At 46.8% G+C, this 14924-nt stretch overlaps 1 protein-coding gene across 6 annotated transcripts in view; it reads left to right on the top strand.

The window, feature by feature from the left end:
* EPS8 (EGFR pathway substrate 8, signaling adaptor) overlaps nt 1–14924 on the top strand; it is a 192743-nt gene that overhangs the window by 36959 nt on the left and 140860 nt on the right. The window contains exon 1 of one of the 6 annotated variants that reach the window (XM_077267283.1): nt 13389–13407. The exons of the other annotated variants lie outside the window; for them this stretch is intronic. The gene's annotated coding sequence lies outside the window, so the exon portion shown is untranslated. Of the gene's footprint in view, nt 1–13388; nt 13408–14924 lie in introns of those variants that run through there. 6 annotated transcript variants of the gene reach the window in all.

Here is a 14924-nt window from a genome sequence, read left to right on the forward strand (position 1 = left end):
GAATATAGGGGGAGCATGAGATTGGCCTCACCCTGTGCCGCCGTCATTGGGAATATGGGGGGAGCACTAGACCAGCCTCATCCTGTGCCGCCATCATTGGGAATATGGGGGGAGCACTAGACCAGCCTCATCCTGTGCCGCCATCATTGGGAATATGGGGGGAGCACTAGACCAGCCTCATCCTGTGCCGCCATCATTGGGAATATGGAGGGAGTGCGAGACTGGCCTCACCCTGTGCCGCCATCATTGGGAATATGGGGGGAGCACGAGACTGGCCTCACCCTGTGCCGCCATCATTGGGAATATGGGGGGAGCACGAGACCGGCCTCATCCTGTGCCGCCGTCATCGGGAATATGGAGGGAGCGCGAGACTGTCCTCACCCTGTGCCGCCATCATTGGGAATATGGGGGGAGCACTAGACCGGCCTCATCCTGTGCCGCCGTCATTGGGAATATGGGGGGAGCACTAGACCGGCCTCATCCTGTGCCGCCGTCATCGGGAATATGGAGGAGCACGAGACTGGCCTCATCCTGTGCCACCACCTGGAATATGGAGGAGCACGAGACTGGCCTCATCCTGTGCCACCACCTGGAATATGGGGGGAGCATAAGACTGGCCTTACCTGGTGCCACCATTATCGGAAATATGGGGGGAGCATGTGACCCGCCTCATTCTGTGATGTCAGGATTTCGGGGGAGCACACAACTACCTCTTCCAGTGCCATCTTCTTTGGTGTAAATCTCCGTGATCGTGCCTATACTGTCTGTGCAGATATGATGTGACTGGATAGAGGACATGAGGGAGAGACATCCATCTTTGAGCAGGTTTTTATGGTGACTGCTGGACTCCTGGAAGTAGGCACACAGATTTACCTTACAAATGAGCTGGGAATGTCCCTGGAGCGAGGAGCTGCTGCGGCCTCATGTAATGAATGTGTAAGAAGGCCTGACCACAGGAGCTTACAATCTGTGAGGAGGAAGACACTGAGCACAAGAGCTTACAATCTATGAAGAGATGACACTGAGCACAAGAGCTTACAATTTTATTATTTATTTATTTAGCGCCATTAATTCCATGGTGCTGTACATGAGAAAAGGGGTTAAGTACAGGGTTATAGATAACATTTACAGTAAACAAATTTTCAATGACAGATGGAATCGGGGGTGTATATACCATGTGCTCAGTTAGTTCCCTAATACTCATCCTAGTAGCGGGAGCAGCCGATGCCTCTTCCATCACTCGTGTATATTCCTTGTATTGGACTCGGGGGTGTATACACAATGCGCTCAGTTGGTTCCCCAATACTCATTCTAGTAGCGGGAGCAGCCTCGTCCATCACTTGTGTATATTCCTTGTGTTGGAATCGGGGGTGTATATACCATGGGCTCAGTTAGTTCCCCAATACTCGTCCTAGTAGCGGGAACAGCTGCGGCCTTATCCATTACTCGTTGGGTACATTTCTTCTGTTGGAATCGGGGGTGTGTACACCATGCGCTCAGTTCCCTAATACCCGTCCTAGTAGCGGGAGCAGCCGATGCCTCGTCCATCACTCGTGTGTATATTCCTTGTGCTTGGATCGGGGGTGTATATACCATGTGCTCAGTTAGTTCCCCAATACCCATCCTAGTAGCGGGAGCAGCCGATGCCTCGTCCATCACTCATTGTGTATATCCCTTGTGGTGGAACCGGGGGTGTGTACACCATGCGCTCGGTTAGTTCCCCAATACTCCTCCTAGTAGCGGGAACAGCTGCGGCCTCGTCCATCACTCGTTGTGTATATTTCTTGTGTTAGAATCAAGGGTGTATATACCCTGCGCTCAGTTAGTTCCTCAATACTCGTCCTAGTAGCGAGAACAGCTGCAGCCTCGTCCATCACTTGTTGGGTACATTCCTTGTGTTGGAATCAGGGGTGTATATACCATGTGCTCAGTTACTTCCCCAATACTCATCCTAGTAGCGGGAGCAGCCTCGTCCATCACTCGTTGTGTATATTCCTTGTGCTTGAATGGGGGGTGTATACACAATGCGCTCAGTTAGTTCCCCAATACTCGTCCTAGTAGCAGGAACAGCTGCGGCCTCGTCCATCACTCGTTGTGTATATTCCTTGTGTTGGAATCGGGGGTGTATATACCATGTGCTCAGTTAGTTCCCCAATACTTGTCCTAGTAGCGGGAACAGCTGCGGCCTTATCCATTACTCGTTGGGTACATTTCTTCTGTTGGAATCGGGGGTGTGTACACCATGCGCTCAGTTAGTTCCCTAATACCCGTCCTAGTAGCGGGAGCAGCCGATGCCTCGTCCATCACTCGTGTGTATATTCCTTGTGCTTGGATCGGGGGTGTATATACCATGTGCTCAGTTAGTTCCCCAATACCCATCCTAGTAGCGGGAGCAGCCGATGCCTCGTCCATCACTCATTGTGTATATCCCTTGTGGTGGAACCGGGGGTGTGTACACCATGCGCTCGGTTAGTTCCCCAATACTCATCCTAGTAGCGGGAACAGCTGCGGCCTCGTCCATCACTCGTTGTGTATATTTCTTGTGTTAGAATCAAGGGTGTATATACCCTGCGCTCAGTTAGTTCCCCAATACTCATCCTAGTAGCGGGAACAGCTGCGGCCTCGTCCATCACTCGTTGTGTACATTTCTTGTTGGAATCAGGGGTGTATATACCCTGCGCTCAGTTAGTTCCCCAATACTCGTCCTAGTAGCGGGAACAGCTGCGGCCTCTTCCATCACTCGTTGGGTACATTCCTTGTGTTGGAATCGGGGGTGTGTACACGATGCGCTCAGTTACTTCCCCAATACCCGTCCTAGTAGCGGGAACAGCTGCGGTCTCTTCCATCACTCGTGTATATTCCTTGTGTTGGAATCGGGGGTGTATATACCATGCGCTCAGTTAGTTCCCCAAAAGTAGCGGGAGCAGCCGAGGTTCCCTACATGGCTCTCACTCGGGCCTTGATTGCCTCTCTCCACAAACGGAAACATTGCCTTTTAGTGCCCGTTTCTCATACATACACATAATACAGGTCCTTCTCAAAAAATTAGCATATAGTGTTAAATTTCATTATTTACCATAATGTAATGATTACAATTAAACTTTCATATATTATAGATTCATTATCCACCAACTGAAGTTTGTCAGGTCTTTTATTGTTTTAATACTGATGATTTTGGCATACAACTCCTGATAACCCAAAAAACCTGTCTCAATAAATTAGCATATCAAGAAAAGGTTCTCTAAACGACCTATTACCCTAATCTTCTGAATCAACTAATTAACTCTAAACACATGCAAAAGATACCTGAGGCTTTTAAAAACTCCCTGCCTGGTTCATTACTCAAAACCCCCATCATGGGTAAGACTAGCGACCTGACAGATGTCAAGAAGGCCATCATTGACACCCTCAAGCAAGAGGGTAAGACCCAGAAAGAAATTTCTCAACAAATAGGCTGTTCCCAGAGTGCTGTATCAAGGCACCTCAATGGTAAGTCTGTTGGAAGGAAACAATGTGGCAGAAAACGCTGTACAACGAGAAGAGGTGACCGGACCCTGAGGAAGATTGTGGAGAAGGACCGATTCCAGACCTTGGGGAACCTGAGGAAGCAGTGGACTGAGTCTGGTGTGGAAACATCCAGAGCCACCGTGCACAGGCGTGTGCAGGAAATGGGCTACAGGTGCCGCATTCCCCAGGTAAACAGCGGCAGAAGCGCCTGACCTGGGCTACAGAGAAGCAGCACTGGACTGTTGCTAAGTGGTCCCAAGTACTTTTTTCTGATGAAAGCAAATTTTGCATGTCATTCGGAAATCAAGGTGCCAGAGTCTGGAGGAAGACTGGGGAGAAGGAAATGCCAAAATGCCTGAAGTCCAGTGTCAAGTACCCACAGTCAGTGATGGTGTGGGGTGCCATGTCAGCTGCTGGTGTTGGTCCACTGTGTTTCATCAAGGGCAGGGTCAATGCAGCTAGCTATCAGGAGATTTTGGAGCACTTCATGCTTCCATCGGCTGAAATGCTTTATGGAGATGAAGATTTCATTTTTCAGCACGACCTGGCACCTGCTCACAGTGCCAAAACCACTGGTAAATGGTTTACTGACCATGGTATTACTGTGCTCAATTGGCCTGCCAACTCTCCTGACCTGAACCCCATAGAGAATCTGTGGGATATTGTGAAGAGAAAGTTGAGAGACGCAAGACCCAACACTCTGGATGAGCTTAAGGCCGCTATTGAAGCATCCTGGGCCTCCATAACATCTCAGCAGTGTCACAGGCTGATTGCCTCCATGCCACGCCGCATTGAAGCAGTCATTTCTGCCAAAGGATTCCCGACCAAGTATTGAGTGCATAACTGAACATTATTATTTGATGTTTTTTTTGTTTGTTATTAAAAAACACTTTTATTTGATTGGACGGGTGAAATATGCTAATTTATTGAGACAGGTTTTTTGGGTTATCAGGAGTTGTATGCCAAAATCATCAGTATTAAAACAATAAAAGACCTGACAAATTTCAGTTGGTGGATAATGAATCTATAATATATGAAAGTTTAATTGTAATCATTACATTATGGTAAATAATGAAATTTAACACTATATGCTAATTTTTTGAGAAGGACCTGTATATGGACATCTAAGGTGATTTTTTTTTTTTTTTTTCTTGTGTGGATTGGATGGTTGTTACCGACATCTGTGGAGAATTTCGTGTCAATGACACCTTTAGGCACAGGATTACTAAGAACATTGGTGACTTGTTCAATACTTATTTTACCCGCTGTGTGTATGTATGTTGTGAGGGGTTGACTCGCTCAGCTGCTTCTCAAGGAAGACACAAGAACGCTGGTAAATCACCTGCTGGTTTATTGTGGACAGCATAGGCCACAGCAGGGTTCAGCAAAATATACATGGCTTTTCTGGCATAACGGTAAAACAAAACGATAGCATATGACAAAGTCCACTTGTTTGAGGGATTCGCCTGCTCAGGCCACCAGGTGTATTCGGCTCCACCTGGAGCCACTTTTTGATGTCTTTCCTCTTCAAAACCACAACACACACTGACTCTCAAGCCAAGCTATTTATGCCAGTCCATGTGATGATCACATGACCGTGACATCATCCCAGGTCCTGTCGGTACACCTGCCGGTGTTGGTTCTGCAGGTGGAGATATGGTGGGCACCCTTCCACCCACTCTATGGATGCCCACATAAAACCAGCCTGTGTCTGCAACTTTAATTTAACCCTCACAACACGTAGTGTGCTGGAGGAAAATACTCTAGTTTCACTTCCCTAACACCGTTATGCACAGTGACACATATTTCCTCTCACACACTGTGTAAGTGACCCTGTCACATAGTCCCCCCCTCTGCCCAAAGCACCTTCAGACTCCAAACAGGGAATTTGTGAGAGAGCATCTGCGTTACCATGTAACTTCCCTGGCCTATACTCTACGTCAGGGGTGGGCAATTAATTTTGCCGAGGGGCCACATGAGACCGTGACTGTTGTGGCTGGCTGAACCAGTACGCTGAAGTGAATTAAGCTCAGTATTAACATCAACATAAAATTATTAATATAATAATTATAATTAATATTAATATCACTCAATATTGAGAAGAATGAAGTATGCCGACATTACCCTATATACCGTTTGAACCCGAATACAGCCTGTTCTATATATTGTATAAGCCTAGCACATCCTCCCCAGGTCCGGCACGTGAGGCCTGCACAGCCTCCCCATGTGCTGCCAAGCATCCCATATACATAACTAAAACAACCCCAAACAAACAAACAAAAACCCCACACCACATACTCACCTTGGTCCCGTATCCTTGTGCTCTACTTCTGCTCCTGTCTCGGTGTCTGACACTCCACAGTACACAGCCTCTCCTCCACCAGTGCAGTCAGCGTGGATAGACAGATAGCGGGCAGGCACGGTGTGGACCATGGGCCACTGTTTTCAGCCCCTTGGCTGTCTCGCTCTGCAGGCAGGACTGAGATAATCAAAGGACCGGATGTGGCCCATGGGCTGCACTTTGTCCAGGTCTGCTCTACTTGGAAACTGAAATCTTGAAGAGCTAAGAACCACCTAGTCACTTGGGCTTTCTTACCCTTCTTCTCTCTTAATCATCTACGAGGGGCATGGTCTGACATTAGCTTAATCCTACAGCCTAGAAGGTAATACTTCAGTGTGTCCACGGCCCACTTTATGGCTAAGCACTCCTTTTCAACAATTTTTCTCTCAGGAAGAGAGTTTCTGGCTCAGATACAGCTTGGGATGCTCTTCTCCATTTATATCCTGAGGCAGCACAGTTCCCAACCCGACTTCTGAAGCATCGGTCTGGACCACAAATTCTTTACTAAAGTCTGGTGCGACCAGACCCGGATGCTTGCACAAAGCCCACTTAAGCTCCAGAAATGCCACCTCTGTCAGGATTTCACCATTGTCGACTTGGTGCCCATAAGGAAATCTGTTAACGGTGCCGCAATTATGGCGAAATTTGGGATAAATCGCCACAATTCCAAGAAACGCCTTCACTTGCTTCTTGGAGATCGGTTGCGGCCACTTCTGAATTTCCTCGATCTTATTTAACTGTGGCTTGATTTCGCTTTCCCGACGATGTAGCCTAAGTACCTGGCCTCTTCCTTCCCTATGGCACACTTCTTGGGATTTATGGTGAATCCTGCTTTCCTCAATGCATCAAAGATCGCCTGTACCTTGCGCAGGTGCACACTCCAGTCAGGACTGAAGACCACAATGTCGTAAAGGTAGGATGCGGCATACTTATGTGGAGCCAAGATCCGATCCCTTGCCCTCTGGAAGGTAGCTTGGACCCCCCGCAGTCCGAAGGGCATGCTGATGTACTGGAAACACCCATCCGGCATTGAGAAGGTCGTCTTCTCCTTGGTGCTCTGGGACATGGGGATCTGCCAGTACCTCTTCGTTAGGTCAAGGGTTCTGATGTACCTCACAGGCCCAAGTCAATCAATGAGTTCGTCCACGCGGGGCATCGGATATGCATCAAAACTGGACGCCTCGATCAGCTTGTGGTAGTCATTACAAAACCGCCACTTGCCATTGGGCTTCGGTACGAGGACGATGGTACTCGATCATCCATTTTTTGACTCCTCTATCACCCCGAGGTCCAGCATTCTCTTCACCTCCTTTTGATATTCTCTCCCTGCGTGCTTCGGGGATTCTATAGTGCTTGAGGTTCACCCTTACAAGTAGCTCTGTTAGCATGTCATGTTCTACCACCTGTGTACTCCTGGCAACTCCGAGAACAGGTCGTGGTTCTGCACAGCAGTTCTCGACACTGTTGCTTCTGGGTCGGCGATAGTGTCTCGTCAATGGTGACCTCCTGCACCTTGGCTTCCAACGATTCCCAGTCTCGCCATGGTTTGATCAAGTTCACATGGTACACTTGGCGCGGCTTCCTGTGACCAGGCTCGTGTACCTTGTAATTCATGTCACCGAGTTTTTCCACGACCTCGTATGGGCCTTGCCTCTTAGCCAGGAACTTGCTCTCCACAAGTGATATTTGTTTTTCTTTTTTATTAAATTTGCAAAAAATACTACATTTCTGTTTTTTCAGTCAAGATGGGGTGCAGAGTGCATATTAATGAGAAAAAAATGAACTTTTCCAAATTTACCAAATGGCTTCACTGAAACAAAGAGTGAAAACTGTAAAGGGGTCTGAATACTTTCCGTACTCACTGTATGCAAAAACAGACTGCTCCTGATGTCGTGATCGGGAGCAAAAAATAGAAATGAACAAAAACTATATAGTTATAAAAACATAATATTTATTTGATGAAAGTATAAAAAAAACCTTAATTTCATGATAAGGTGAAATAGAGGTATAGGTAGTGGAAAAAGTGAATAAATAGCAGCTAGGTATACAATGTTACTTGTCTATACTGAAAATCATGTAACACAGTTCATTAGATTATAAAGAGTAGTTATCCAATAATCTCTAAAGTGCCAATGCATAAAAAGAAAAATAAACCCTGAAATAAAAATGATTTAAAGTGTGAATACTGGTCAATCCCTCTTTCATTTCAGGAATATCGTGATTAGGAGTCAAGACAAAGACATAAAGGTACAGTGTAGGTGATTGACGACTAGATGGCACTGCTATAACATTATTATTATAACCTAGAACCACCCAAAATAGTGCTACAGGAAAGCTATATATCTTGGCACCATGTTAGCCAGTAGATGGAAAAATATTTAGAATAGAGAGTCCTCAGTGGTTGATTCCTTTAATGGCTAACTGAAAAGATGGTAACAAATTGCAAACAAATTGTAATCCAGGGTCCCTCGGTATAGGCTTTACGAAATGATGTTATAACTACAATACATGCCTCTGTCTATAGCAACCAGTACAGTAGGAAAAGACTGTAGAGAGGTATGCCCTGCTTTCTCATTGCCACTGTTTAATCATGTTTTTCCTACTGTATTGGTTGCTGTAGACAGACGCACTTCACATTCACCACAGTGAAATTCTCCAGGTGAACAAAGAACGAACTTTATACTTCAGTGCAGTCACTACCAGCCCTGCAATAAAAGCAGGAAATCCAGCTGCCACCGATCGTTTTACAGGCCCATTGGATGCCCGTTACTGGTAACGTGGGGCATCCCGAGACTTCAGGGTGCGGTTTACAGAGTAAGAGGAATTAAGCTGTTACATTTCTATCATTAATCCCACAATTCGGCCGCGCTGATAAATACACAAGAGATGTTACAGAGGGGACGACACAACACAGTGTGTACAGGCGCATAAATAACAGGGAGAAACACAAGAAAGGTACTAGACCTGATGTCACAGGAATGGCGCAGATCTGCAGGAGGGGGGCACTCTGATTATCCTCACCCAGCCCTTGTAGATTGTGAGGCCTCGCGCGCAGGGTCCTCTCCTCCTGTATCCTCACCCAGCCCTTGTAGACTGTGAGCCCTCGCGGGCAGGGTCCTCTCTCCTCCTGTATCCTCACCCATCCCTTGTAGACTGTGAGCCCTCGCGGGCAGGGTCCTCTCTCCTCCTGTATCCTCACCCATCCCCTGTAGATTGTGAGCCCTAGCGGGCAGGGTCCTCTCTCCTCACCCAACCCTTGTAGATTGTGAGCCCTCACGGGCAGGGTCCTCTCTCCTCCTGTACCAGTCGTGACTTGTTTTGATTAAGATTACTTTACTCATTTTTCATTAAGTATACCCCTCCTCACATGTAAAGCGCCATGAAACAAATGGCGCTATAATAATAACATATACTATAACATCTAGATGTTTGTGTATGCTACCGGTTAAAAGTTTAGACACCCCTGTTCACGCAGTGGTTTCTCTTGTATTTATTGGAACGTGTAGATTCAGACTGAAGACAGTAAAACCAGAAAGGAAGGAGCAGATATGTTGGCAAGGAGTATAGACACGTGTGACACGATCCCGAATGTGTCCTACGTCAGATTCTTCCTGGTGCTGCCCTGTTAGTCTGGTGTCAGCCTTACTGCCCCTTGGCTTCTCTCTGGCACCTTCATCAGTCCTCTCCTGGAATGGCCATCAGCAGTCTTGTAGAAGTTCCTGGAGGAGTTGAATGCTTGTACGCTGCTTTACCTTCTCTCTTTGGTAACTCATCCCAAACTTCATGGTGTTGAGGTTAGGTGACACTGGAGGCCGTTTCTTCTGACTCGGCCTCCATCCCTCTACTTCCTGGTTACATCACACTTTCATCTCCTGGAGGTGTTTGGGTCACTGTCCCACTATGGGCAGACCAGATTGCATGGCTGTGTAGGAGCTTATGGCCTTTGTAGCATTGAATTCTCGACTGCCTGTGATCACACAATTTCTAAAAGCTGTGCAGATGTTGCCACTGGGAAGAACTGGGCAGTGTCGCCTGCGGTGGAGGATGGCCGGGCAGCATCTCCCGTGGTGGAGGACGGCCGGGCAGCATCTCCTGTGGTGGAGGATGGCTGGGCAGCATTGCCTGTGGTGGAAGACGGCCGGGCAGCGTCGCCTGGGGCATTTTCTAAAGAAAGGCAGGCAGCCATGTCTTTAAGTTAACCTCTACATTTTGGCAGGTATTTTCTCCTGAGTGTCCGGATCCACAGGGTGCTGTGCAAGTTCACTGCTTTTATGGCCTGCTGTCTCTAGCTTGAGAAGAGACTGTGGCCATATAAATATCTTCCAAGACTGCGAGTACCTGGTGGCCGGCCCGTCTTCACTCTTACTCTCTTAAAGGCATGTCGTCCTCTGTTGGCCCTACAAGATGCAGTGAGTAATTACTGGGGCCTCTGGTCTATGGGCCAGTTGCATGGTTCCTCAACATGACCCTTTTCTGAGGTGCTGTTACAAAGGTGACTGGAGAAGCCATTTCCTCCTTTCGTTTACTGCTCTTTATGGTGTAATGAGTCTACGCTTTGCTATACTGTAAAGATACAGATCAGGAATGTGGACTCCTGTCATCCTGATTCACATACGGCGTGATAGAGGATGTAAACAATGTGCACATTACATGTAGCACATGGCTTCCTCTGACAAACTGGATGAGATAAGGTCCAGGTAAGTAACTCCTGTGTCCGGGTGCTTGAGGTCCTCCCATGTATGAGTCAGTGGTGCCTGCTGGTGAGGGTGGATGGTCTCTTTAATCCATCTGTGGAGGACAGTTATTGGTTCTGCCATTGGTGGGCTGTCGCTGGTGTCCTGCCATTTGTGGGCTGCCATTGGTGGGCTGTCGCTGGTGTCCTGCCATTGGTGGGCTGTCGCTGGGGTCCTGCCTTGTTGTCTGGTAGTGCCACGCCTCTCCATAGATTATAAGAAGTGCTGAATGTTGAACTGATATTTGTACCCTAAACTATCCTTTAAAGGTGGAAAAAGTTTTGAAATGATTCCTCTTGGTAGGATTTTTTTTTTTCACGCAACAAAGACCTGGGTGTGTAGACTTTTTATAATCTCTGTGTGTAACCTTCTCAGGCAGAATGAGACCTATACCCTCCATCTCATGAGAACACCACTCCAGAATCCGCCCTCAGTCTGTACCCTTCCCCCACCCAAGGAAAGCAGTAGTATACCGTAATACGAACAGGGGTAACAAAAAATTACCAAACATACAAATATACTCACACGTATAACAGAGGAATGCATCGGGGAGTGGAAGATGGGGTTAAACCAAAGTAGGAGAAGAAAGGGAATTATCACACACTCAAAAACCTAGCAACAGTAACAGATAAATCCACCAACCGCCTTCTCCAATAACAGCCTCCAACCATGCAGCATGAAGCTAGCTCTGACAAGGAGTGCTAGCCAGGACCCAGATTATATAGGAGATGGGAGTGGCTAACAGTGCACAGCTGAGAGCCTTAATGCAGGAAAGCTTCCAGGAGCTCTCAACTGAGCAGATTAACCCCTGCACTTACAAAAGATAACTGCACCATTTAAGATGAACGTGAATTGCTTCTAAACGGCGAAGGAGTAGGAGAAATCAGACTGCAATCTTCAGGCTCCTCTCTCACAGTAAACCTGTGACAGTATTACAGCATAGACGGAAGCACATTAACACTTTGTTCTTTTGATCCAGTGATATCAACTTGCATAAAACCCGGGGTAGTAATCCCAGCTGTGAGGGACGGTGTCTGCTCTTCTATCAGATAGATTCACAATGAAGGGGGAAGCATTGTCCTACAAGTCTGCGAGGCCTGCATGGAGTAAATGCCCCACATTCTCTCCATAAAACTTGCTGGACTCTAATATGTTCTGATCCAACCTCATTGTTCAGTTTTCATAGAGGAAATCCGGTCAGGGGCTCTCTTGCCATTAATGACCCTCACCATGGCTACCAGGGTCACCAACCATCCAGAAATTCCTGGAAAATCCATAAAAATAAGGCACTTTTTTTCTCCTTACTTTAATATTCGTTGTGCCTATGATATTTGTGACGCTGGAGAGACTTGGGCTGATAATTCTGACTGTATTGATCACCTTCGTGCTGGTCCCACTGAATGGATCTGATGTCTTCATATAGGATTCATGGTCTGTAGACACCAATCGCTTATGATTCTAATGGTTTATTATGATCATCTAATGTGTCTGTCAAAATGTCCCGTAAGTTTTTGAGAAGCTGTGAAGAAAAATTAAAATTGGTGACTCTGATGGCTACCTATCGCCATTTACCAAAAGTTCATAGTGATAATTTGCTCTCAAAAACTTCAGGAAAATGTGAATTTCAAATCAGATGTCTGAGAAAAATAGATTCCAGTGTTAGTTTTGATAGCATCATCAAATTTTTCCCAAACCTTGCATTTGCTGCGAACCTAAAGTAGAAAGGCTCCATTTGCCCTGAAAAGACGTGTGCTAAGCCCCCAAACACATTAGTTAAATAGTGTTTAAGCTTAAAAATGGACACGAATCCATCAAGTCCAACCTACAGCCTCACATGATGATCCAGAGGAAGCAAAAACCCCATGAAGCAGACGCTAATATCAGGGGAAAATTCCTTCCCGACTCCACATACGGTGATCAGATGAGTTCCCTGGATCATCATTCTTTCGTTTGCATGAATGCGTGACCTTACTTTTATCTACTGTACACTTCAATTGCCAATTCTCACCTCAAGCTTATTTAAATCATCCTGTCATATTATTTTTGTCCTTGTAGCGAAATATGTATAGGTATATATGTGTGACTAGCAGTAATTTAACATCTGTCCTGAAGGCTGCAGGTCTCACAAAGGTCACAGCATATGTTATCCTGAGCAAGCAGTCTGTCTCCAATCTCACCAGGGGGTCTGGCTAAGAACCAGGAAGGGGAAACGTTTCACACCTTCGTCTCTTTTGAAGGAAGATGTCAATCACAGGCTGACACTATATATCTGTGAGAAACTTACACAGAGAATTTCAGAGAAAATAATATATTCATTGGTGGAGCGGCCACGGTCCAGTCACAAACAAGCAATTATAATATCAACATGAGAGGCTGGTCTAGAAATCTGACCTCCAAGGTAGCTCTATAAGGCTACGTTCACATTTGCGTTGTGCAGCGTCGGCGACGCAATGCACAACGCATGCAAAACGCAGAGTTTTGTGATGCATGCGTTCATTTTTTGCATGATTTTTGGCGCAGAAAAAACTGCATCATGCAGCGTCCTCTGCGCCCTGACAGTTGCGCCAAAATGACACATGCGTCACAAAACGCAAGACAACGCATGTCCATGCGCCCCCCATGTTAAATATAGGGGCGTATGACGCATGCGTCGCCGCGGCTGCGCCCGACGCTGCGCCGCACAACGCTAATGTGAGCGTAGCCTAAATTAGGCCAACACACAAAGAATGGGGTTCACAGATTGAGGGCAGCCAAGCTGATGTGTTTCATTCCATATTCGTCCCCCCCTCAGGGAGAAGAAAGCCGACTACAAAGTTAGCTAACTCTGTAAGTTTTCTCCGTTTATTTTTATAACTGTTTTGCATATTTGTATGTCTTTTTATTACCATATTTTTATACCCTTTTTATTGTAAGCACTGTACCTTTTGTGTTAAAGCATAAAACTTTAATAAGTTGACCTTGCATGTTCTAAAGAATCCATAGCCTTAAGGTGTGTGAGCCTTATGATTGGCAGACAGTAGTAGTAATATTTCCGGGACTCATCGCTCGTGTATACGGTGAGTGGTGGCAGCGTGTATGAGCGCGTGTGTGGCCTGGGCCGGTGTGTGATTTATGCTCCCATTACAGCATAGGACAGAGGTTGAATGCTGGACTGAGAGATTAACCCTTGCAGGCACAGCCCCAAGTCACGTGCTGAGAAAAGAGTATGTAACAGTCCTCTGTGCGGATTCCCTGCAGAGTTAGCATCCTCTACAAATATTAAAGTTTTACTGTATTCCCTCTGCAAAGTTATTGATAATTATGTTGAAGAGGGCCCAATACTGACCTCTGTGGTGCCCAGTACTGAACCTGGCAGTTCTCAATACTGACCTTGGTGGTGCCCAGTACTGACCCCAGCGGTATCGGATACTTACCCCCTTTTGTACCTAATACTGACCCCGGCGGTACCCGATACTGACCCCTGTTGTACCCAATACTGGCCTTGGTGTTGCCCAGTACTGACCCCGGCTGGGCCCAATACTGACCCTGGTGGTGCCCAGTACTGACCCCAGCGGTATCGGATACTTACCCCTTTTGTACCCAATACTGACCCCGGTGGTATCGGATACTGACCCTGGCTCGTAGTGGATACTGACCTTGGCATTGCCCAGTACTGACCCCGGTGGTACCGGTTGCACACATCAATATGGACAGTTGGCCGACACCCTAATGTGCGCAGTGGCAGTGCCCTATTGCTTGTCGGGGAAGACGTTGGCTGCACTTGTCTGATTTTTGGTTTGCTGATCGCTTTGTTCTCCTATAGAGAACCTGCCGGCTGTGATGCCGATATGTGACTTTCTTATAAAGGACACAAATGTTTGAGTGCTTCTGTGTGTGAGCGTTGGCTGTAGGTCAGATGATTGGCTGCGGCATCGTTCTGCTGATAGCCATGTCTTGTATGGCCAGCCTTAACACTCCACAGTCTCCTGGAACTGCACTGATCACTTATCGAGCTCTTCAATACAAATGCAGCCTTAGGGTCCGTTCACACTCGGCGACTGGTGGCCCGATATGGCTGCTGATCAGTAAATGTTTGCACAAGAAGGCCAAAGTAAGCGATACCCACTGAGCGATCTATACTAGATTACCAGATCTGTTCTAGATCACACAGTCCGCATGGGCCTTCATCAGATGAACAGCAGCCACCTTACATGGCAAGATATCTGTGAAATGTGTTAACCGCGCTCGTTCACTATGAACTTGCATCGTAAATGCCCCTACACTAAGGTCGGTGACCACCACATATATGGCTGTTATCACCGCTGTGCTGCCACACACTGACTGGAATGATTGTTCAGTGTTTC

The sequence above is a fragment of the Ranitomeya variabilis genome, chromosome 5 (assembly GCF_051348905.1).
Source record: "Ranitomeya variabilis isolate aRanVar5 chromosome 5, aRanVar5.hap1, whole genome shotgun sequence".
In the NCBI taxonomy this organism is placed as follows: Eukaryota; Metazoa; Chordata; class Amphibia; order Anura; family Dendrobatidae; genus Ranitomeya; species Ranitomeya variabilis.